We start from the raw sequence: 23,417 nt of genomic DNA, 5'->3' as shown, positions 1-23,417 counted from the left end.
GTGAAAGAAGAATTTGGTTAATATTTCTAAATATCTTCTAGTGATATATTTTACTCATATTTATTCATATGTGGAGATGAAGAAGAAAGACCTGGAAAGGTATAGGTCAAACAGTTAACAGTGGCTGCTTCTGGGGAAGGCTGTGAAAAGTGGGGGAGCTGCAACGCTGCTGTGTCCCTGAAGGAGACAGAGAATGACGTTTGTGAACCCACTAATGACTCCTCACACACCAAACCAGGGGTTTGGAAAAAGTGACACGTATGAGATACTCCTCCTTTCCCTCCTTGTTTGCTGACTCTTTACAAGTGGGCATCACCTCTTAATTAATCCCTCCTAATGGGATATGATTAATAAGTAATGGATTCATCAAATGAGTTTCTGATCTATATTTAATTTCCAGTTAGAATCTTCAGTGGACCCCAAACCCAATTTGATCTTCCTTGTTTCAAATTCCTGTGATGAATTTTGTTTTTGTTACCAAAACTGTTAAGGAGTAGGAAAGTAAACGAATACATTCTCTGCTTCACCGTGCTTGACCGTCTCTGGTTCAGATCTAAAGAGAAAGACCTAACATGGAGGAAGAGGGAAGGGAAAGGGTCAGGATGCTGTAAAATGTATAGTCCCAGGACAAGGTTGCTACCAAGATGAGTGGGAGAGGAAGCAGAGCTATGTATTTGGAGCAAGGTCACACCTGTTTTATTGTATACAGACCTCTGTTCTTGGCCTTGGATGCTTCAGTGATTTGGATGGAAGTAAAATTATATTAATTAGATTTATAGCTGGGGGGGGATTGACTTCTGGATAAATGACTCAAGATTTCAAAAGACCTTGAGTCTAGGTCAAAACAACAAAATGCAATTTAATGGAAATGAATGCCAAGTCCTACATTTAGGTTTAAAAAATTCAGTTGTAGAACTTGGCTTGATAACAATTTTATTAAAAAAATTCTGAGATGTTTTTAGATGACTGTACACTAGCCTAAGCTAATGTTAAAAAAAAATCGTCCACCTCCTAAAAAACAACTAAGATAATCTTAGGTCCTATAATAAAAATGGAGTTTTGTGCTCAGATTAATGGAGGCATCATATCATTGTACTCAGCATTGGAAGTATTTCCAGATAAACTGTTAATGAAAAATATGAACAATATTATACTATGACATCATTTATGTAAAAAATGTGTGTATGTATATGTGTGTAGTGGGTGTGTCTTATATTTAACTTTCAGAATTCTGTTACAGGAGTAAACCTTTACAAATGATTTTTTTAAAGGATTTTTTTTTTTAATTTTAAAAATGTTTAAATGAATCCCTCCGCATGGCCATGTGTCTTGGTGGACATTGAATATACTGTATCTGGGCAATACCTGCAGCACTTGGGGAGGTTCTGGGTTCCACTTTTTAGAAAGGTATTGTGAAAGAAGAAAATATTCAGAAGGGAGAGAAGAGGAGAAGCAGCAGAAGGAAGGTGTGCAGGTGAAGGACGTGGGGCTGAGTGTGGGGACAGAACAAGACTGCATATTCTTGAGCTAATGGAAGAGCTGTAATGAGCAGCCCAGGGCAGAACTAAGACCGGTGACTTAATCCTATGAAGAACGTTGATCTGTGATCAATACGAAGAAGGCCTGTAACAGTTATTGTATCCCATAATGAGTAAGGCTGAGCTTTCCTCCCATTGCGTTCCCTGACAATTGGGAAGGTGATGATCATGTAAACAATAATGCTTACCATTTACTGTTTACTAAGTGTTGTTCATATGTTATCTCCTTTAATACCTACAACAGCACTATGAGGCTCAGAGAGGTTCAGTAACTTGCCCAAGGTTTGTTTGCTTCCCCACAAACCCGCAAAAAAAGGGATAGTCCAGTGCATCCATATTTCAAACACTTTTTGCTCTAGTCATCTAAGACTTTAGCAAAATGATAGCTCAGCCTATTCCGATACCCAGCAAAGAGTCTGCAACAGTAGATGTTTGTGTGCGTTAGCTGACGGAGAAAGAGTAACCCATAAATGGGAATGAAGCATGTGTAATAAGAATGGGCTTTGGAATAAAATGCACACAGCACTGTACTGGTTACAGATCTTGCGGTGAGCCCAAGAGGCATGAAGTATGTCTTCAGAGCAGCACAGTCTGATAGGACTTTCTGCAACAGTAAAAACGCTCTTTAACCTCTGTCAATACAGTAGCCACTAGCCACGTGTGGCAACTGGGCGCTTGAAATTCGGCTAGTTCAACGGAGGAACTAACTTTAAAATTTTTCAATTAAATTTTATTAATTAAATCTAAAAGCAAATAGCCACATGTGTCTGGTGGCTACCGTATTGAGCAGCATAGCTCTAGAAGCTTGGATTTTTCTTGCGCTTTCTGCCCTTGACTGCAAGAAGGGTGAATTGTGTGAGGAAAGCACATGAGGGTGTTGATTGTGCTGAGTTAGATGTAGTCACCTTCCCCCGGGCTCATCTGGGAGGTGTCACAGGCTGGCTGAGGAGTCACAGGCAGCATCAGCAAAATTCACTTCTCAGAGCAGCAGGCACTTTGAACCCATGGGTATGATGCCCAGGTGGCCTCCAGGCAGATCAGCCAGAGGGGAATGGCTAAACTCCTCAGGGAAGAACTCAGGGCTGATAGACTATACCAGTTGCCAAAAGGGCAGAGCCTCCTTCCTATCTCCCAGGGGCCATGGCCCCCAACGTTCATGGGTCACTAAATTCACATAGAGGAAACAAAGATGGAGACAGCTTGCAGAATTTTAGGGGACTTTATTGACCTTTATTGCCATAGCATCCCCTGGTCCCAAAGAAATCTCAAATGTGTATCTTTCCTGTTTCACTTTGTGCCACCTTCTCCGATGCTCACCAAGCTTCAGCCATACAGGTCTTCTGTGTTCCTGCCTGAATGCACCAGATCTCGGCAGGCTGTTGTGACTAAGAGTACAAACTATGGGGCCAGATCGCTGGAGTGCAAATCCTTCCTTTGCTGTTTATCAGCATTTATTAGCATTTGAATGAAATGTTACCTCATAGGGTTGCTGAAAGGAATACATGCATGACTATATGAAGAGTACTTGGACCACTAGCTGACACATAATGAGTATTATAAAGGTGTGGGTTGTCACTAGCAGTATTAGCAGTCCTCTTTCATTAAGGCTTGCTTCCTATTTTTCCCCTGGACGACTGGTCACCCTGCAGGTCACCCTCAGAGTCAATGTCATTTTCTCAGAGAGACATTTCCCCTTCAGTGAGTTTAGCTGCCCCGCCCGCCACCCCCACCACTGTGTGTTCTGACAGTGCTGGTGCGCTGGGCTTTTCCTTCGCAGCACCTGTTCCGTTTGCATGATTATCTGTGGGTAATTGTTTGTTTAATGTCTTTCTTCCCCATTAAACTATACGTAAGCTCCTCGAGTGAAAGAACCACGGTTGTTCACTTAGTTGTTCAGGGTTATATCCTAAGGGGCTGCTGGGATGTCTGTTCAAAGTAGTTGTTTAAAGAAAGGAAGAATTCATGGAGGCACATCGGTATCACCAGGTAAGGCAATCTGGTATTTCACAGAAGCAAACTCTCTCAAACATTCATACCGTCAAAAGCCTTCTCCATTTTGTAACACGTTTCACCACCCACCTGGCTCAGTTCTCTCCATCATCATTAACGACTCACAGTTAAAAATAAGAAGCAGAGGTGGTTATTCGTGGAAGAGGGAAACACAAATTAGCAAAAGTAATTGGGAGACACTTGTTCTTAGGGTTTATATCCAATGATCTTATTTGCTTTTTGTGACTCCTTGGGAGTTGTTGCTACGCAGCTCCAGTGACTTTTCCTTGGAAGTGTCCATCTGGCATCCTGCTGTCAGGGATACCCCTCAGCTGTTTCTCCCCCGGTATGCGTGCCGCCTCTGCAGGCCGATTAGTAAGGGTATTCTGACTGCTGTAAGAAACAGCTGCAGAAGCGCAATGCTGGACACGGCAAAGGTGTTCCTTGCTCACACTGCAGTCCAGTGTGATTGACGGAGGAGGGGGAGGGAACTGTTTCATGCAGTCCTTCATGGACCCAGGCTCCCTCTCTCTGGAAGCTCCACTGTCTTTCTGGGCTTCACAATCAGCCACTAGATCTTCAGCCTCCAGCCAGCTGATGTGTGAAGAAAGAGAGCTTGGAGGGTTATGTGAGAGGTTTCAGAGGCCAGGCTTCTCAGTGGGTTACATCATTGTTTCCCATTCCCTTAGCCAGACTCAGTCACACGGCCATGACCAGCTGCAGATTAGGCTGGGAAGGTAGTCTAGCTGTGCACCCAGGAAGAAGAGAAACATCCTTCTTGGTGATATTGGTGAGCACCAGCCACCTCTGTCACTAAAGCAGATGAATACCATGATAGCAAGGATGCACAGCAAATAGAGGAAAGGCAAAATCTCCAACTTTAACTATACTTATACCTCAGCTCCCCAAAGGGAGCATGCACACATTCTAAGGTTTAAAAGCCTGCTGTCTTTCCCTGAGGGAATGACACCACAATTTTGACTATTGCAAAGGCATTCCTCAGGAGAGCAAAAGATGTGAGGATTGCAGACCCAGCTGGTGAGACTGGTTTGAAATGGCCATCCCTACTTCCTACAGCTGCAGCAGAGTTCCTAGTAGAGCCCCCTTATTTTCATTTTTTTCTATTACCACTCATGTTAAAGCCTCATCAACAGTGTCATCTTTTCAGTGGGCCTAAAATTTGACACTTAATTTTTTTCCTTCTTATTATACAAGTACACATAGACATCTTGAAAAAAAAAAAGCAAAGAACTAGAAAGACATTCTCATGGCACAATTGGATTGTCATTTTCAAAAAGGTCTCTGACAAGGAGGCTGAGCAAAGAAGAGGAGAGACCCCCAAATCACCCTCTCTCAGCCCCTGTCAGCTGTTCGCAGGGCCCTGTCCTTCTCTACTTTGAAGGCTTCCCAACTAAGTGTCTACGGATAACCACTCACCCTGTATTTCATTTCCTATCCACCAAGGCATGCAGTTAAACTCTGAGCCACAGGGCCAACGTTTCCAGAAAGGTCGCTTGTCCTTTGATAGATTTTCCAGTCTCTACACAAAAGTTCTTCTCTAATAGAAAAGAGTTGAATACAAAAACCTTTTGTTACAGCATGTTCTGTGTCATTTAAAAGGGGAGGGTAAGGATTAGTGGAATTTGAACATTTGCTTTATGCCAGACAAGCTTAGATGCTTTGCAAATATAATCTCGCACTTCATCTTCAACGTACCCCTCTGAGACAGATATTAACTTCCCAATTTTACAGAGAAGAAAACTAAGGCACACGAAGGCTAGTAACCCGCCCAGGGTTGCCCAGAAGTGATCAATTCTGTGACTTTAATCACGCCTCTCCACTGCTCCTAAACCCCAGCTATTATAGGGACGATAGGGAGGGGGACTCCTGGAAGAGCTCCTCGGAAGTGAGGGGTGTCTGGGCTATGTTGGGCTGCGCATTCAGTTACAGGTCAGAAAACATTTCCCGGACATCTCTTCTCCTAGGCATCACCTTGGTTCCCGCGTCTCCCTGGCGATCCCAGCCCCCAGACCGCTGCAACGCTTCCTCCTTCTGCCCTTCCAGCCTAGAGTGCTAGTGACTGTTTACTGCTGCTGTTCTCTGGACTGCCTCATGATCAGCACTCCCCTGCAATAAAGTCCCTTTGTTCTGATGATGTAAACCAGAATAAATGTATATTTAACGAGAACCTCCACTCTGCCAAGTCTGGGCTGAGTGCAGAGACCCCTGTGATTAATAAGCCAGGTGTCAGATGCAAAAATGAGGCACTCATTTCTGGGGTTAGTCATTCCTCTCTATAAGTTGATAACTTTCAAAGACAGAAGCAAACCAATCATCAAAAGTGCGTTTGGGGTTCGTTTTTCTTTCTCTCCCACCTCCCCCCTCCACATTTACCTAAATACAAATCTGAGCTCTGATCTCACGTCAGTGATCACTTACTCCCATAAGAGTACTGTTGTCCGGCAAGTTCTACTTGTTTTAAATTTTAACCATTCCCAGCCCTTCCATTTCTACCATTCCCCCCCCCCCCTTTTTCTCCCTTTTTTTCTCAAAAGCAGCAGTCGATAGGGCAACACTAAGAAGACCTCAATGTGAAATTGACTTCTGTGGAGAAACTTGGCCCGCCTGCCCCTTAGCAAGCCATGCTGAGTAAAATAAGTGAACTTAAATTTGATTAGTTATGTGTTTGCCACAAACCATTGGTAGAGCACTTTGATTCTACACGGTTTTCACAAAACAAATTAAAAGCTGGACAACAAAAGCATTCTATTCTGTAGCTAGTAATTACAGCTCTTTATGTGGGAGTGGTAGACTGCCTTTCCTCCTGGTATTTGTACACAAAAACCAGGCGAGGCTTTTTTATTGCCTTCCGCACCCATCCTCCTGTCTCCATGAGGCTGAAAAATGTAGCATAAAGTATGCAAAACCCGGGAAGAAGATGGATCACTGACAACACCCAAGATGTCCTTGCATTTTGGCCTCCTTTTTGAGGCTTGTTAAGGTAATCATCAGGTGACAGGACTTGGTTCATCCAGATCAATGACATTAGCTTTGCATTAAGGAGCATTTCACATGATAAGGAGTAGGGAGCAGGGACCTAGTCTAATGGTATCCATGTGACGTCTCTGCTTTTTACTGATGTGCTGGGAGGGGCAGGAGGGCTCAGGCCTCATCATTCAGGTTATCCTGGCACATGGAAGAGCTCAGGAGGTAGGGCCATACTCCACTGGGGTTTGGTCTGCTCTATGCCCCTTAGATGGGCCATGGTTGCTGTGTGATCCTGGGCCAGGTACCTGAGGTCTCTGGAGCTCTGTTGCCTCACTGTATGATGGTATAACATCTACCACTCAGGGATGTCAGACGATTCAGTGAGGGGGGAAGGTGTGGTCCCCCAGCTCAGGCTTAGCCTTTAACAAGTGGGAATCTTCCAGGGCGGTGACCATCAGTAATGAAAATTGATTCTTGAGTGCATGTGAATGACATTGTCCACCAAGTGGAGATTCTGAGCAAATGTGGCCACTTTTGCACCCTCTGTACCCCCCCATCCCAGGAATATTATTTTTTGTCAAAACTTTTGAGCCTGCACTGGCCACCATCATAATTACCTGCACTCAGGGTATTAACAGCCATCTCCAGTGCCTCTCGCCTCCCCTGTGGCAGTGACTCTCCTCCCAAGCTGCCTTTCCAGCCAAGGGGTGTGTGTGTGTGTGTGTACGTGTGCCTGTGTATTGAGTTGCTGGGAGGTCTGGTTTAGCCGCAATGTTGACCATAAAGAAAAAACAAGAAAGTACGAACTCGAATTAAGTCGTTACGGGAAAATAGGCTGTTTGTCTCCGCCAGTAAGTCCTGTCCATTGCACAGTATTTTAATTACTCAAAGTTTGTGGTTGTAAGAGGTAGGAATACCCCGTGGAGGCTGCAGGGTGGGCCGTTAGAGGTACCCCTAAAGCTTCCTTCTAGACCTGCAGCTCATGGTCATGGAGACGGGGGGTGGGTTCCTGTCACTCATGCTTTCCCAGGTTATCTGAAAATCAGCTTTTGTTTCTCTGTTTTTTTCTCTTAACACCCTGGCAGGATTATCAAGGTACATTTCTTACTTATTAATATTTAACTTACCCGACCAAACAATTACATTTTAGGGCCCCAAATAAGTTTTCAGATTATTACAGCATTCACAAGTCACCTACAGAACTGCCCGACTGCAAGTCACACCTGTAACTCAAGGTTTTCCAGTTAAATAGTGTGAAATAGGTGAAATGAATTTCAATGTATTTCAGTTAACCTAGCGCACTTACATTCATAAACACACAGTCAACATAAAGTTAGCACTGAGATAGTTTACTTTTTTTTCTGTGAAATCTTTGACATCGTGGGTATATTTTACACGCGGAGCACATCTGAGTTCGCCCTTGCCCTGGGCCAGGTGCTCAGGTAGCTACACGTGGCTGGTGGCTACCACATTGGTCTCTGCGGGTCTAGGATTAGCCCAGACCATCAAAGCAAGTGAGGCAGATCCACGATTAGAACTGCTTCCTCTTGAAGAAATGCAGGCTGAGCCACACACAGAGCAGCGCATTTTGCGCTTGGGTACCCTGGGCCGGTGCAGGAGGGTTTGGTCTCCCTTTTATCAGCTTCCTGGGCCTGTGCTTCCTCACAGCTTGCCGAGGGGAGGGGGCCTCTGAGGCAGCTCTTCTCAGCGGGATTTCCCGGATCCGGGTCCGCCGTGAGCTGCCAGGGGCAAGGCATCCCTGCGGCTGGCCGTCACGCCCGCAGGTTGAGCTAACTGCCCCGGTGCAGACAGGAGGTGGCCCACGGCCCACCCGGCAGAGCCCCCCAAGCCTGCACCCCTTGGAGTTGACCTTGGAATTGGCGGTAAAAAGCAGATCCTCCCACTTCTCTTCTAGGACACAGGACCCCTGCTCAGCTCACCCATCCAGGCTCCCAGGGAGGTTCTGAGCCAAAAGCAACTTTATCTGTGCGCCTCAAATCTAAGTGGAATTCAGTGGCAAATCGGCATTATTATTTAATTACTTAAATAGCATCCCCTTTGTGAGAAGAATTCCTGGCATTCAGTTTTGACTGACCTGTTAGGGCTGCGGAACTTGACGGACTCAGCCCAAATTAAGTGTGAATGTGGCCAGTGCAGACTTCTTAAAAAATGGACTTGATTTGTTGCCTCTTTGACTCTTTCTTCATTTCTTTTTCTTTTTCTTTTCTTTTTTTAAGATGAATGATTTTGGAATCAAAAACACAGACCAGGTGGCCCCTGTGTCCAACAGCTACAGAGGGACACTCGCGGTGAGTAAATAAGTCTTAATTAAATTTTTTAAAAAATTAGAAAATGCAACCTCTAGGAGTGAAAAACAATGGGCTGGGTCCCAGAAGACTGCTTCTAGCCTTAGCTTTTTAATTTACTGGCTGTGTGACTCTGGACTTTCACTTAATCTCTCTGGGTCTCAGTTTTCTAGTCTGTAAAATGGGTGTCCTGGTGCTTGTTCAACTGGCCCTCCCAGATATGAAACCGTTTAATTTGTAGATGACGAGACCTTTGCAGTTTATTGCTGAGGCTCCTACCAGGCGAAAAGTCCTATGCATTCTCAAGAGAACAGAGCTGTAGAGACTATCGGTTCTGTTCATCCAGGAGTTTCCTTGGGTGACGGAAAGGCTGTTTAAGAACTGAAGTTAAAGAGCTGCTTCTCCTGTCAGAAACGGCAATGCCCACTGGGATGCAGGCAGCCTGTGCTTCCTGGCAAGACCGTGCAAACTGATGTAAACTGAAAAACAGATTAAAGATGAGCGAGCCTTCTCCACTGCATAATGAACAGACCTCATGTCGCTTCTGTCTCAATCCCTTTGGGAACATTCTTTAGCAGCAGAAACTGATAATTTCCCATTTGCCTTCTCCAAATGTGACTGTGAGATTTGATTTTTTTTTTTCAGTGCTGTATAATAAACATGTCTCAGAAGCAGTGATTTTTACATTGGCCTCCTCTGAGCTGAGTGTTTTTGTACAATAATGTATCCCTGGCATGTTATGTTTTTCTCCGTGTATCATCATGAGATTATTTGCCTGATAGAGCCCAAAGAGGCAAAATATGGCACAGGCCTCTAGAGTGTCATGAAGTTTATCAAACTTCAGGCTAGTGAGTTTTTTGGTTCAATTTGGTCAGACGTTTCCAGCGTGGCAGAAACCGGACAAGAAATTATGGTACTAAGTTTGAAACGACACCTCTAGAGAGAAAAATGCTCCTAAAACGTAAGAGAGTTTGGCGATGCCCATGTGATTTCTGGGTTTGGAGAAGAAACTCATTGCTGAAATTGATGTGTTGAAATATGTAGCAGGAATTTGTCTTGTCTTTGGCTTCCTGGTTCTAAAAAAAGAAGTCAAGAGTACAATCTGGAAAGGAAAGGCATTTCTTAGTCAGTCACCTGGGCAGTGCTAGTGGGAATTTAAAAAAATCTGTTCGCTGTTTCACCAAAATTAGACCTGCTATAGGGTAGTTTGTAAATCTAGATGAGTATTTTGCACTTGCTTGATTGGTTTTTCCCCCTGTGGGTCTTTGGACATCCTTGCCTTGGGTTTGGGGGGGCTGGTTTCCAACATCATTGGGACATCACTGACTCGAGTGCTTTGGGCTGAGCTCCAGGTTCTGCCTGTCCTCTTATGAAATGCGTCATTCATTGTTCCACACTTCTAAATAGAAGGCACACAAACCGTTTTAGTTGTAAATGTGTTATGCGGTTTTTAAATTGATGACTCAGCAGATGGGTCATTGCGTTACACATAACATGGGATTTTCAGCTTATGGCGGAAAAAAATAACTTTTCTCACGTTTTTCCTCAACAAGTGAAGCAATGATGAATCAAGCCTTTATCTGTTACTTGTAAGTGAGCCTTGCATTAAAGGCTATTTCATTTATAAATATTAGATGAAATTATGAGAAATCCTCACAATGTGAGGTTTATCTTTCTCCGTGTAACTCTCTTCCTCTTTCTCCTGAATTGTAGGTAGTTTACCTTTAAACCCATTTCCTTTGGAAATCTTTCCCCTTAATGATTTGAGGTGGGGAGGTGGTCATTTTCAATGCACTTTCCTTTTACAGAATTAAGCCTTAAGGAATATTCTCATGTGTACTGTTTTCTGAACTGGGATGGAGGAGGGAAAACTTCCAGTTTCAGTTAAAATGTTTCATGGTAAACGTTTCAGAATAAATGCTTCCACAGATAAAGTAATATATTTCGTTGTTTGATTTTTGATTTTCAGTCACTTGCCTTTCGTTTTAACTGCAGTGAGCTAAAACTGGCCAAGGGTCATTTTTCTTCTATACTCAATTTCTCTACTGTGTAGCTTACAAGGGCCAGGTGTTTGGACCAGGTGATCTCTGAGCTCCCTCCCTCCCAGCACTGTTCTAAGATTCTCTTGTTTTAAGTTCGTTTACTTAATTTACTCATTTAAATTGGTTAGGCCAGTAAAACTAAATTCCCAGGCATGCCTCTGGCTCTGAGGTCGATTACAGGCACACCTTCTCAGACTGTACTTCGCTTTGCTGCATGTTTTACAAATTGAAGGTCTGCGGCCACCCTTTGACCAGCAAGTTGATCGGCACTGTTTTCCCAACAGCATTTGCTCACCTTGTGTTTCTGGGTCACATTTGGTAATTCTCGAGATATTTCAAACACTCTGCCAGCAAAACAGATGAAGGCTCAGATGATGGTTAGCATTTTTTAGCAATAAAGTATTTTTTAATTAAGTGTTAGGCTTTTTTAGACATAATGCTGTTGCACACTTAATTGACTATAAACATGCGTCACTTTTCTACGCACCTGGAAACCAAAAAATTTGTGCAACTTGTTTTACTGCGGTATTTGCTTTATTGCAGTGGTCCAGAACCAAACCCTCGGTATCTCCAAGGTGTGCCTGTAAGTGATCCAGAGTAAAATATAATCCTTTAGGTCACTTTGACCCTCTCAGAAGTCTACTCAGGCTAGTCTATTCCATGCGTGACTTTGTAACTGGTAGTTTAATTGGGGTGTCTCAGTGAGACTGCCCGTGAACCACTTTTAAAATAGATCATTAAATAAGTCAGATATCACGTTTTGGTTTTCTTTCCATCTGCTTCTGCAGCACCAGCCCACCTTTGACACCTTCATCCGGTCCCTGCTTGCCGTTTTCCCCTCGTTAAATGAGGAACAAACACTCCAAGAAGTGCCAACAGGCTTGGATTCAATTTCTCATGGTAATTTGTTACTCAGACTCGACAAATTGAGCCTGGTATCCCTAAGTCGTCCAGTTACTAGGAAGATGACAATTCCTAAGTGACAAATGTTGGTGTCTTGAATCTTGGGTGTGAAGGGTCAGGTAGAGGTTCTACACCGGAGAAGACAGTTTTCCTTTTTTACACACGTAGTGACTGGTGTCCCCACCTGCCAGACACACCCCAGGGAGAGCAAGTGCCTTGCTGGGAGCAGACCACGTCGGGCCAGTGAGCTTTCCTTTAGGCTGTTTCCAGCTGCAGCCAGCCCAGCCTCATCTGCCAGTCCGCTCTGTGAAGCAGGCCAGTGGACGTTAAAATGCATCCCAACTTTTCACCCTGGGTTTGCATCATTACCTAGATCATCCCCTCACCCCTAACTCTTGAGTTTTGGGGCAACAAATTATTCTTGCTCATCATTACCCATCTGTGTTTGCTTCCGTAGCTGTTTGTTCTTTTTGAAGGAATAGCGCGTCAGACAGTGCCTCTGCCATTACTGTGATACGGTTATTGGTTGGAAACATTCCAGAGGTTACTTTGTCATATGAAGTAGGTGCTAGAAAATACAGCCCAGAAAGTTAATCAAAACACTTATGCTTGTGTAAGCATGCTGTCATGTAACGGTTGTTTATCACACTTGAAATTGCTGAAGGAATCCAGAGAAGGTGGTTTTTCAATAAAAATGGAAGATGTGTGGACGTCACAGGTGCCAAGCGTGGTGTGTTCCTTTTATGCCTGACGTCCCTTTGCCCGCTGCTTCATTTAATGGAAGTCACTTCCAGATTAGGCATTTACAGCCCCTTAAACCATGCTGTTTCTTTCCCTGTCTAACATTGAAGTACAGCCTTAAATAGAAATGTTACCTAGGCATCACCACTTTATGACGTTTTCTCCTGGAACTGCTCTCCAACAAATCCTGCTAGTCCTTCATCAGCTGGACCGGAGACGGATGGAAGTTTAAGCTTGCGGACCCCGACGAGGTAAGTCCAGCACCTGGGAAATCGGTCTCCCAGCTCTAAAACCTGATTTAGTCACTTGGGGTTCCCGGAGTCAATTCTCTGGGCACAAGAAAGGGTTCACCAGGATACAGATGAGAACACTCCTACAGGAGGCATTCCTGACTGTCGGGGAAATGTGGACTCTTGTTTCACTGATAAAGTTTCTAGTGTCCCCTGATAGTGCACAGGGCACCGGCCAGGGTTCATGCATTGTCTAATCCAGAGGTGCAAGCTGTAAACCGAGGATCTCACCTGACCATCTGAAAGTGTCTTAGGAAATTTGCCTGTTAACCCCGGGGCGACTCGGCCGCCAGTTGCTCCATGCCAGCGCTCTGGCTGGGCTCCCACGCCCCTCAGCTGAGCTTGGCAGAGCTGTACCAGCGAAATCAGCGGGCAGGTCCCATCTGCCCACAGCAGTCGGCTCACTCTGCCTCTTGCTCTATAAATTACCTAGACCACATAACGCAAAGGTAATGCAAGCCACTGATGCCATGTTAAATTTTCTCGTAGCCATGTTAAAAAACTAGAAAGGAAACAGGTGAAATTAATTTTAACACTTTACTTGAGCTAGTAGATTAACCTTTCGACATGTAATCAAAATTTTTAAATTATTAAGGAGATAGTTACATTTCCTGCTCAAAACTAAGACTTTCAGATCCGGTGGGAGTGTGTTATATTCTCACCATGCGTGTCAGTGTGGACCAGCCACCCTTCAAAGGCTCAGTGGTCTGGATTGGGGGGCGGGGAGTGGCCACCATATGGGATATAGCACAGGTCTAAACTTTGCCTGCAAACCTTCCATAAGTCAAACAGGGAGAGTTAAAACCAAGCTCTTAAGGGCAGAATTAATTGCACTGACCTAACGAACTGCTATTAATCCAATGAGGAACCGAGTTGAGGTGTGAATTCTCTTCATACTGATCTGTCTTTTCCTGGTTTTCTAAAAAAGAGACACAGGATACGTAAGATTGCAAATCGAGGTTAAAACTAAACAAGAAAAAAAGTTCCTTTCTGAATCACTGTTCTACAGGTATTTCAGCATAATGAAACGTGTTTAATGCTTTACATCTAATCCAATGGTGTTCCATGTAACCATGTTGTTTAAAAGCACTAGAGGCAGCAACACATTTTTCTAATAACTAGAAAAAGTCTTCCAAAATTAATGCTGTCATTGGCAGAGTGAAACTTATTGCTAATTTGAGAGATCCAGATGGTGTATTGAATTTATCCACCTGGTTAACAAACAGTTAGATGCTTATCAAGTACCACCTGCCCCAGGGGCTGGACTCCAGTAGACTGGTAACATGGACAGAGTTCTTGCCCTGGTGAGGTCTCTGGCACAGGGAGAGTGCAGTCTGGTGCCTCCCCGATTCCTGGCAGAAGCATGGAGGGCTGCTCAGTGTCACATGGCTCCGATCCCAGTGGATGTGGAGGTCTACATGTGGACCCCGGGGGTGGTTTTTCTGAGTGAGAGGCCTCACCTCCATCCTCAGACATGCAGCAGAGGGACACAGTGCCCGGGGAACGTGCTTGAAAGCAGCTGCAGCTCTGTGGCCCTCTTATGGTCGGGTCCTGGCGGGCGAACACGCGTCAGAACCCTAGTCGAGGCGGAACATCATTCACTTTTTCTTAATCTCCAAATAATTGAACTCTTTCCCATCCATCCCCCAGGTGGCCCGACGGTGGGGAAAGAGGAAAAACAAGCCCAAGATGAACTACTAGAAGCTGAGCTGGGGTTTGCGCTGTTACTGCAACAAGAACATCAATCCACAAGACGTTGGGGAAGCCGTGCGTCCACCTCTTCGTGTGCGGCCTGCAGGACTTGCCGGGCTTCACGCCCGAGGAGCTGCCCACCCTCCTGGGTGTCCGGCCGGACACGGGGGACTGAGGCCGCCCGGGCCGTGAGTGGGGCCACCCTGACCCGCGGCTCCAGGGATCCTAAAAGGTGGGACGGACGCGTCCAGGAACGACTCCGAGAAGCAGTGGCCTTATTTCCTCTGAAACAGCGGTTCTTCGCCGCAAGCAGCAGGGCTTCTCGCTTCTCAAGCTGCTGACAGGAGCGCGCTGTTAGAATGCTGTTATATGAGAACGGCCGGGAGATGCGCGCCGGGCAGCCGGCCTGGCCCCGGGCGGGCTGTGTTGTGACAGGGTCGCTTGGCCGGTGGGGAATTCTCCACGGAGCGAGCGTGTGGTGGACACACGGTTTGGGATTTTCTTTTGCCTTTGGCAACCAGGAATCGCAAATGCAGAAGAGGTCTCTGGTTCAGAGGGGAGGAGGGGAAGGAAACAATCATGCCATTTCAGAAGTTAGTTTGTATATGTGACTGTAATCTTACAAAATCCTCTAACAGTCCTATTTAACATAAATTGTATACTGTAATTTAAAATAAGTATCTAATTGTATGTGAAAGAAGAATGCAGACATCCAGTGTGTATTCCATTTTTTTAAGAGCACATGTGGCGTTTTGCAAACATTGATTCGGCAGAGGGCAGACCAAGCAAGGGAGGTTGTAATGTATGTATTATTTATATGTTAACAGGCCTACAGGAATAAGGCCTAAGGGTTAATTCCTGGTTTTTTGTTTGTTTGTTTGTTTTGTCTTGTTTTGTTTTGCCTGGGTTATTGTCTATGGCAAGGACATTGTACATTTGGGAATTTTTATAAGAAACTTACGGTTATTATCTGGGGTCTCACCTGGCCCCTTTGCTTCTCCTTTAATTGTAATGTTAAAGCTATAAAGCAGTATTTTTCTTGACAAATGGCATATGTTTCCCATTTCTATGCAAGCCTTTAAATCAGTTTATACACAAAACTTACTTTATTTTTCAGTGTAACTGTATTTCCCCAACCGCTAACCTCCCTGACCAGCCATTTCCTTCCCGTGCCCCACGCCCGAGCCCCGAATTATTCTGTATGATTAAAATAAGAGTCTTATTTTTGGGAATAAGCAACTCCTTTTCAGAGATCAGGAGAGATTTCTGTAGCAGCTATTTTTACTGCAAAAGCAATTCACTGGGGAAAAACAAAAAAAAAAGTAATTTGTAAGAAAGCTTTCTTTCTCTCTGTAAAGTTAACGTATTGTACAGAGCCGAAGGTTCAGGGGGAGGGCACTCTGTGTGAGGCCTCTGGGACGTAAGTGAAGCGTGATTTGCCCCACCCTGTTCACCTGTCAAGTCTTGGACTCTATGGATACCCAGCTGCTCCTTTCTGTTCAGCGTCCACAGCCAGAGAGGTTTTTTTCCCCCTTATTTTTTCTAATACAAAATGGCCAGAGGTGAAGAGAGGGCAGACCAGATGGGAACAAGAAGGCATTAGGGTCCTTCAGGTGAAAATGTCTTGATTCATGATGGAGAGTTTCGTCATTGTTTCAAAGGAAACCCTAGGTCAGCGTGTGCTCCTGACCTTTGTAAATGATCAAGTCAAGTTCACAGCCTTCAGGAGCCGCATGAGGGGATACGGGCCAGTGGTGACATCTCTAAAGAAGAACCATTCGTGCAGTAAGACCAGAAGTTTGGGTGGTAGGACCAGCAGAGCCGTGGCGGGAACCACTCGGTCTTGGTACCCACACAAGACCATTCCCAGCGTCTTTAAGCACAGGATGTTTTTCTCAAGCAAAACCTGTTTATCTCTCCAACATCTGCTTATAACATCAACAGACATGGGACTGGGAACATCTCGCTGCTGAAAGAAATCTTAGCTATTGGCTCGTTTTATATGGTGTTGAACCACATGAAATTGCCGATGTTGGTCTGTTTTTTTAATTGACAAAGTTGGCAGTTTCATGCGGCTCAAACTGAGAGTTCTGGAAACGCAAGTCCATGATAAACCTTTTGGCATGGTAATGAACAGACCTTAAGCACAAAAATTTTGTAATTTGGCCTCTTCCTCAAACAATAAAGTATTTTGTTTATATAAACTCTTCCTTGTCAGGGTCCTCATTCCTTGGTGGAGTGAGGGTGCTGGGCTCAGAGCCACCCACTTCTCAGTGGCACTCTGTCATTGAGAGTCATCTCTCCCTGTCACTGATTTTACACACCCATCGCCTCGTAACTCAGGACCAAGCTGGAACCAACTGTGAGCCCTTCCTGAAGGAATTCCCAAAAAGTGTTTCTTAAAGTGAAAAATTCTTTTAGGAAGGAATTAGAATAGAAAGATTCAGGTGTCTTGTCCTTGCCAGGGGGTTGGTGGAGATAGCAGAAGAGATTTGAGGATGTTTCTATGGAGAGTATTAGGATTTGAGGTTCAGGGACTTTTGTAACTGGGGTCATGACTCTCGTGGAGTTCTACCATTGCCAAGACGACTAAACAGAGGTGAGGGTGATGGTCTGTGGACACTTATGCTCAAACCCATTCTTGGGCTTCCTTTCCACTCTCCAAAATTAGTAAGGATTCCAAAAACTTTGGTGGTTCATATCAGTGGTGTGCCGGAGCCAGCTCCCCATGGACAGGCGGGAGCTGATGGTGCAGGTGTCTTCCCAGCTTTGCATCAGTGACATATTGGTGGCTTGAATTTGGTCGGGATGAGAGTATTTACACCACCGAGATCAGCAAACACTACAGATCAGGGCTCCCCCACCATCCCTTCTCAGGGAGCTGGTTGCTAAACATTTACCAGCACAGCACTGGTGGTCAATGTTTATTTACCATATGGGAAATTAAAGAAAATTTTAAAATATGATTCACTTTTGAAATAACATCTATAGAAAGATTTTTATGAAAAATAGCTTTTTCCCAAAATGTGAGAATGACATTGTTTTACATATTTTCAAACCTCTTTGATGCCTGGCTTAATAGAAGAGAGCTGGATTCTTACGTTGGCCTCTGCATTTAGCCCCTTGTGATAAATTTTTGGAGAAAATCAGGCCTCACACAGATATGTAATTGGAAGAGGGTGGTGTATTGAATACCTGTTTCAGGTAACTGGAAATCGTTTTATACTACACCCAAACTAACAAATGGTAGTTTCTTAAAGGGTAATTGCAGTTGGAGTTATGCATGAAATCATATCAATAAACTTGCCTATGGTTACAATAAATTCCACTGGTCTTTCTTGCACTTTGGGTCTATTACCCATGTGTGATTTTGTAACATGCATTAGTCATCGGAAAATATTGCTTCAAAATGTTGACACATTTCAACACACAATATTAAATTATCACAGTAGTTACTATCACCACCAGTCTCACCAGAAAATAACTAGCAAGCTCTCAAGCTCACAGTGGCAGACATAAATTGTCAAAAATTCAGATTTTCAGTTGAAAGCTTAAGGTTTATGATCAGCAGCAAATAAATACACTGAGTTTTTTTTTTGGGGGGGGGAACATTTCATTTCATTTACTTTTGAGGCAACGCCTGTCAAACACACAAGGCTGCATGAATGTAATTCACCAGTTGCTATTTCAAGTAAAAATGATGCTTGTGGATGAAGTGGTTAGTTTAGCTTGCAAGTCAAGTGTGCAACTACATTTCCCTGGACAAACAGTCTATCTTGATAGCACCAGAACTTCTGTGTACTTTCAATTTTATTACCCAGGAACCAAAAAGATGTGTGTTCACTTACTAATAAAATTAATTTTTTCTGCGTCATCAAGGACATTTTCAAAAGAAACTGGTGTTTTTTTCCTGCAAGGACCTGTTGAAAAATGCAGCAATTGCCAGTACAGTTTAGTGCTAAAGCTCTAGCAGTTTATCCCTCTCTGATTTTGCATCATCTGTGCAAACATCAACACAGTTTTTTAAAAAAAGGCAAATATTTTAATATTATTATAAAAATCATTTTAACCTTGAGGATCTCCCTGAAAGGATGTTGTTGTTGGACCTCACTTTGAAGACTTCTAGAAATCAGAGACGCTCACCCAGAACAAACAGAGTGGACCTGGGATGGGATGGGGGGCAGGGTGGGAAATTTTTCCTTTTGCGTCTCTAATCCAGTATCCATATTTCCAATCTTACCATTTCAGAGCCAGTTAAGATGAAGCATTTTTAATTTAACATGAAAAGAATTGTTTAATGTCTGCATAATAAGGAAAAATTTCATTCCCACAGGATGAAATGGATCCTTTCAAAGTCCTTCTACCAGACTCAGTCTTTGGTCCTTTAACATGTTCCACTCTAATTCTAACCCCTCCCCCCCTTTTAAAAGCCATTCTTCCATCACCCTAAGGACCAAACAACTTGTTAATAATTCTCAGGTCCCGAGCATCAGACTCGTTTGTTTGGTCAAGTTTGCAACAGGCAGGGGCTTCTGTCTTCCCAAGCTATAAGTGGACCCCAGAACACACCCCCAAGGTGGCTCCAATAGTTTGTTGATTGTTTATTCACTCATTTTTGTATTCCTCCTGCCAACCATTCATTTACAAGTGGTTATGAAATGTCAGGCACTGGGAATAGACAAATCACTGACAGCCAGACCCTCCATGTTTTCTAGGGGCCTCTTTCTAGTGAAGGAAACCAGGAATAAATATGGTGAGAGTGAGCATATGAGTTCCACCCAGAGCGGGAGGCTTGGCTCCCAGTGGTTCAGCTGTGTCTGGGGCTGGAGTCTGGATAATAACCATGCATGTTGGCAGGTGGGTTGTAACAAGAGAGGAAGAGGAATCAGCTTTGCCCAGTGCTGTGAGAGGGGTTGGGGGCCCACAGTGCTGAAATGTCTCTGCAGTCCGCCTTGTAGTTAGGATCAAAGACTCAGTGACCTGGGTCTCTTTCCTTCTCTTTGGAATCAGTTTCCTGGGGTGACTATAACAGTCTACAGGTTGTGGCTTAAATAACATAAAATTATTGTCTCTCAGTTTTGGAAGCTGGAAGTCCAAAATCAAGGTGTTGGCAGGGCTGGTTTCTTCTGGGGTGGTGAGGGAGCCTCTGGCCCAGGCCTCTCTCCTTGCCTTGTAAATGCTTATCTCCCCCCCCTGCCCAACCCTTGTCTCTTCAGAGTGTCCCCCTGTGTGTCAGTGTCCAAATTCCCCCTTTCACAAGGACATAGTCATAGCAGATTAAGGCCCATTCAAATGACCCGTTTTAACTCAATTATGTTCACAAAGACTATTTGCAAAAAGGGTCACACAATGAGGGATGGAGGTTAAGACTCCGATATTTGAGTACTGGGAGAACATAGTTTAACTCACAACCACTCTCGGCACTAAATGAGTCAAAATCAGCAAAAGTGGACCCTGAGAACACCAGTCATAGAAGTGAAGTTGGTGGGGGGAGGGTATAGTTCATCGGTAAAGCACATGCTTAACACGCACAAAGTCCCAGATTCAATCCCTAGTACCTCCATTGAAACAAACAAACAAACAAACAAACAAAAAAACTGGACTCGGATCATTTGTACAGGTGTACTACAAACTCAAGGGCAACTACAAAATATTTATTTTTAAAGTATGATTGATATGCTAGGAGAAAAAATAAAATAGAAATATTTATATTGCTTACCTAAAACTCTAGAAAGCAGAAAACTAGCTAAAGATAAACAAACAAACAAACAAAACAAGCACAGCAAAAAGAAAACAGTAATAAATACGGTAGCTATTGTTCCAAATATATCAATAATCATTTTAAATGTCAATGATCTAAATACATGAATTAAAAGAGAGAGACTGCCTGAGTGGATAAAAAAACAAGACCCAAAGATGGGTTGTCTACAGAAAAGCCCACTTTCGCCTATAGACACAGATAGAATAAGAGTACAAGGGTGGGGGAGGTGCATACATGGCATTATGCGCTGTCAAAGCCCATGGAATGTACAACACGAAGTGTGAACCCTAATATAATGTATAGGCTTCAGTTGATGACGATACACCAGTGCGGGTGCATCAGCTGTAACGGCTGTACTACGCTAACGCACCGACAGTACAGGATGCATCCTGGTGAGGGGCAAGGGGGCACACGCCAACCCTCTGCGATTTTTACTCAATTTTTCTTTAAATCTAAAATTGCTCTTAAAATAGTAAAATGTAATTAAGAAGGACAAGGATATTCTCACATTAGGCCATGGCCACCTCCTCCTCTTACCCCCAAGCCTCTGTCCTCTCCCTCCACGGGGTCCTTGCAGCCTGAGTCTTGGCACCCAGAGGACTGCCCCCCACACTGGCCTCAGCTGACCACTGTCTCCTTTCCCTCTTGGGTAAGGGGCTGGGGGCCAGTAGGTCATGGCAGACACCCAGGGGATAGACAAGGAGGTTCTGAGCCTGGGTCTGGCAGAGAGATGTTAGGAGTGAGAGATGCGGTTTAACAAAATGAAAGATGGAACCGTGAGGCAGAAGAGGATAAGCCCCACAGCTCAGGCGACTACCCTGGAACTGGCCCACCTCTGAGGAGGAGCTAACTGATTGGAGACCCACTCAGGGGCCACCCGAGGAGGTATGAGCCACGCATGAGGGAAGGAGCTCAGGTCATCGAATCACCCCGAGCAGAGACAGCCCCTTCCAGGGACACTTGGATTGAACAGGGCTGCACAAAATCCAAGAAATTATAAGACCCAGCCAGTTCCAGGGTGGTCGCCTGAGCTGTGAGGATGGATTCCTAGTCCCAGTTAAACGTTTGGGGTCACCCTTCATTCCAGGCCCCTGTCTTCCCCTGGTGACCGCACATAAGGGGAGAGAGAGCCTCAGAGGAGGGGGATCCCCGGGACATCTGGGGGCAGGACCAGGTTTCTCTGCAGCAGAAGGAAACTTTGACTCAGGAGACTGGCCCTCACCTAGGACGGGGCCACACCACTCTGCCCTGCTTTGTCTGACTTGCTTTTAGGCACAGAAAGGCATGGGGCCTGGCCCTGCCTTGACCCCCTAGGTTTGCTGCAGGGCCCGGAGGGCCAGCTCCAGGCTGTGATCAGCCCTTCCACCTCCCCCAGCGCCTGTGTAAGTGAGGTCACTTTCCACTTTCAAAGCCAAGTTAGGGACAACTGTTTACTGGGACCTTGCTGGCCTCCCCTCCCCCATCTTAACTGCCCAGCCCTGGTGGTCAGGCACCTGTTTACCTTGGAGACGGAACACTGCAGGGTTCTGAGCGGTCAGTTGGGGCCCACAGGACACTGGTCCTCAGAGGCAGAGCTGTGGAGGCCTCACAGCCATGGAGGTCCTGCTGCCTGCCCCTGGGCCCACTTTCCAACTGATCCTGGAGCTGCTGTCGGGTGCTCTGCTGCTTGTTTATGAAAGCCTGACACATGTCCCAGGTCTCTCTGTGTTTCATTGGGAGATCCTGGTGTGTGCTGGGGTGCTGGTCCTGGCAGTAAATAGATGGTATGCTTTAAGAAGGGGGAAGTTGCTTGGAAAAACATCTTCAGCCCGAGATGAAGTTTGTGAGAAAGATAAAGAGACTCCTGGACCGATGACTCAGGCTTACGAAGCCCTCAAGCCACCTGGGCCAGAGGCCAGTCCTCCCTTATTACAAATCTTATGCTTTTGGGCCTTGAAAGAAAACTTGAGAAAGACATTGCTTCAGGGAACTGTTGACTTTATAGAAAAGGCACAGAAGAGCCAGCCTCCTCAACTTTCCCAAGTCACTGATGGAAAACACACCTTAAAACCATCAGAGAAGAATGGAAAACAAGCTCACAAGAAAGAAGAGAAGGATTTGAATAAAAATACTGGCTTTCCAGAAAGTCCAGAACTGTTTCACCCAGAAACTGGAAGACAGAAGCAACAAGTCCAGGGAAAGGAGGAGTTGGGAGGGAGGCTGGAGCAGCCGAAGGCAGGAAAGGCACAGGTCCTGCAAGATAGAATCAGCCGATTAAGATCCACAGCAGATCACCTGCTGAAGACCACCCCGTCGCCCGACCTCCTTGGCGGTCCCGCGGATGGCGGGCACGCAGACGTCCAGCAGAGGAAGGAAGCAGAAAATGGCCATCGCCCTGTCCACGGGTCAGAAGGTGATCTGAAGGGCGTCACTGGTGATGCTGACTACAATGTACCCCTTCCATGTCCCCAAGAGGAACATCAGGGGACAACCAGATGCTTATGGGAAGAAAAACAGGCGATTCAAAAACTTACAGCACAAATAACAAGTCTTCAAATAGAAGAAGCATCTGTAAAGTGTGAGAATGCCCAACTTGATGGTGAGATTGAGCAGCTGAAGCTGAAGCTTCAAAGTCTGCCTGATGCCTATGACGACTGCGTGATGCAGCTTTACAGAGAATTCTCTCAGGTGGAAGCTCGCTGCTTAGAAGTAGAGAAAAAACTCACCAGCGTGCGTAGAGACCTGGACTCCACATGTCAGATGCGCGAACTCTGCAAGAAGATGGCCCAAGACGCAGGTGAAGAATTGGAGAGAACCACTTCCTACCACCTCAAGGAGATCCACTTCCAAGAGAAAAGAGCTGAGGAAAGCTGGCTGGCGGCGGCGGCCACCGAGAGAAAGCTCCAGGAGCTGCGAAAGGAGAGTGACCGCAACAGGCAGATGCTGGCTCAGGTCGAGTCCAACGTCCAGCCTGTCCCCAGGGGCCCTGGTGCTCCTGCTGCTCCGCCCGCAGCCCCCCGGGGGCCCGGCAGGGTCAGGGGGGCCATGGGCCATCAGGCCCCCTGGGAAGGAGGAGGGTAACGCAGTGAGGGTCCAGGGACCTGCGGTCACCTGCAGGTTTGACTCAGCTCACAACAGCCAGTCGAGACACAACCACAGCACAACATCTGCGTGTGTGTTCTCTTTTG

Source organism: Camelus bactrianus, chromosome 13 (genome assembly GCF_048773025.1).
Source record: "Camelus bactrianus isolate YW-2024 breed Bactrian camel chromosome 13, ASM4877302v1, whole genome shotgun sequence".
Classification (NCBI taxonomy): domain Eukaryota; kingdom Metazoa; phylum Chordata; class Mammalia; order Artiodactyla; family Camelidae; genus Camelus; species Camelus bactrianus.
The sequence above is the reverse complement of the archived record's forward strand: the minus strand, read 5'-3'. Positions refer to the sequence as shown.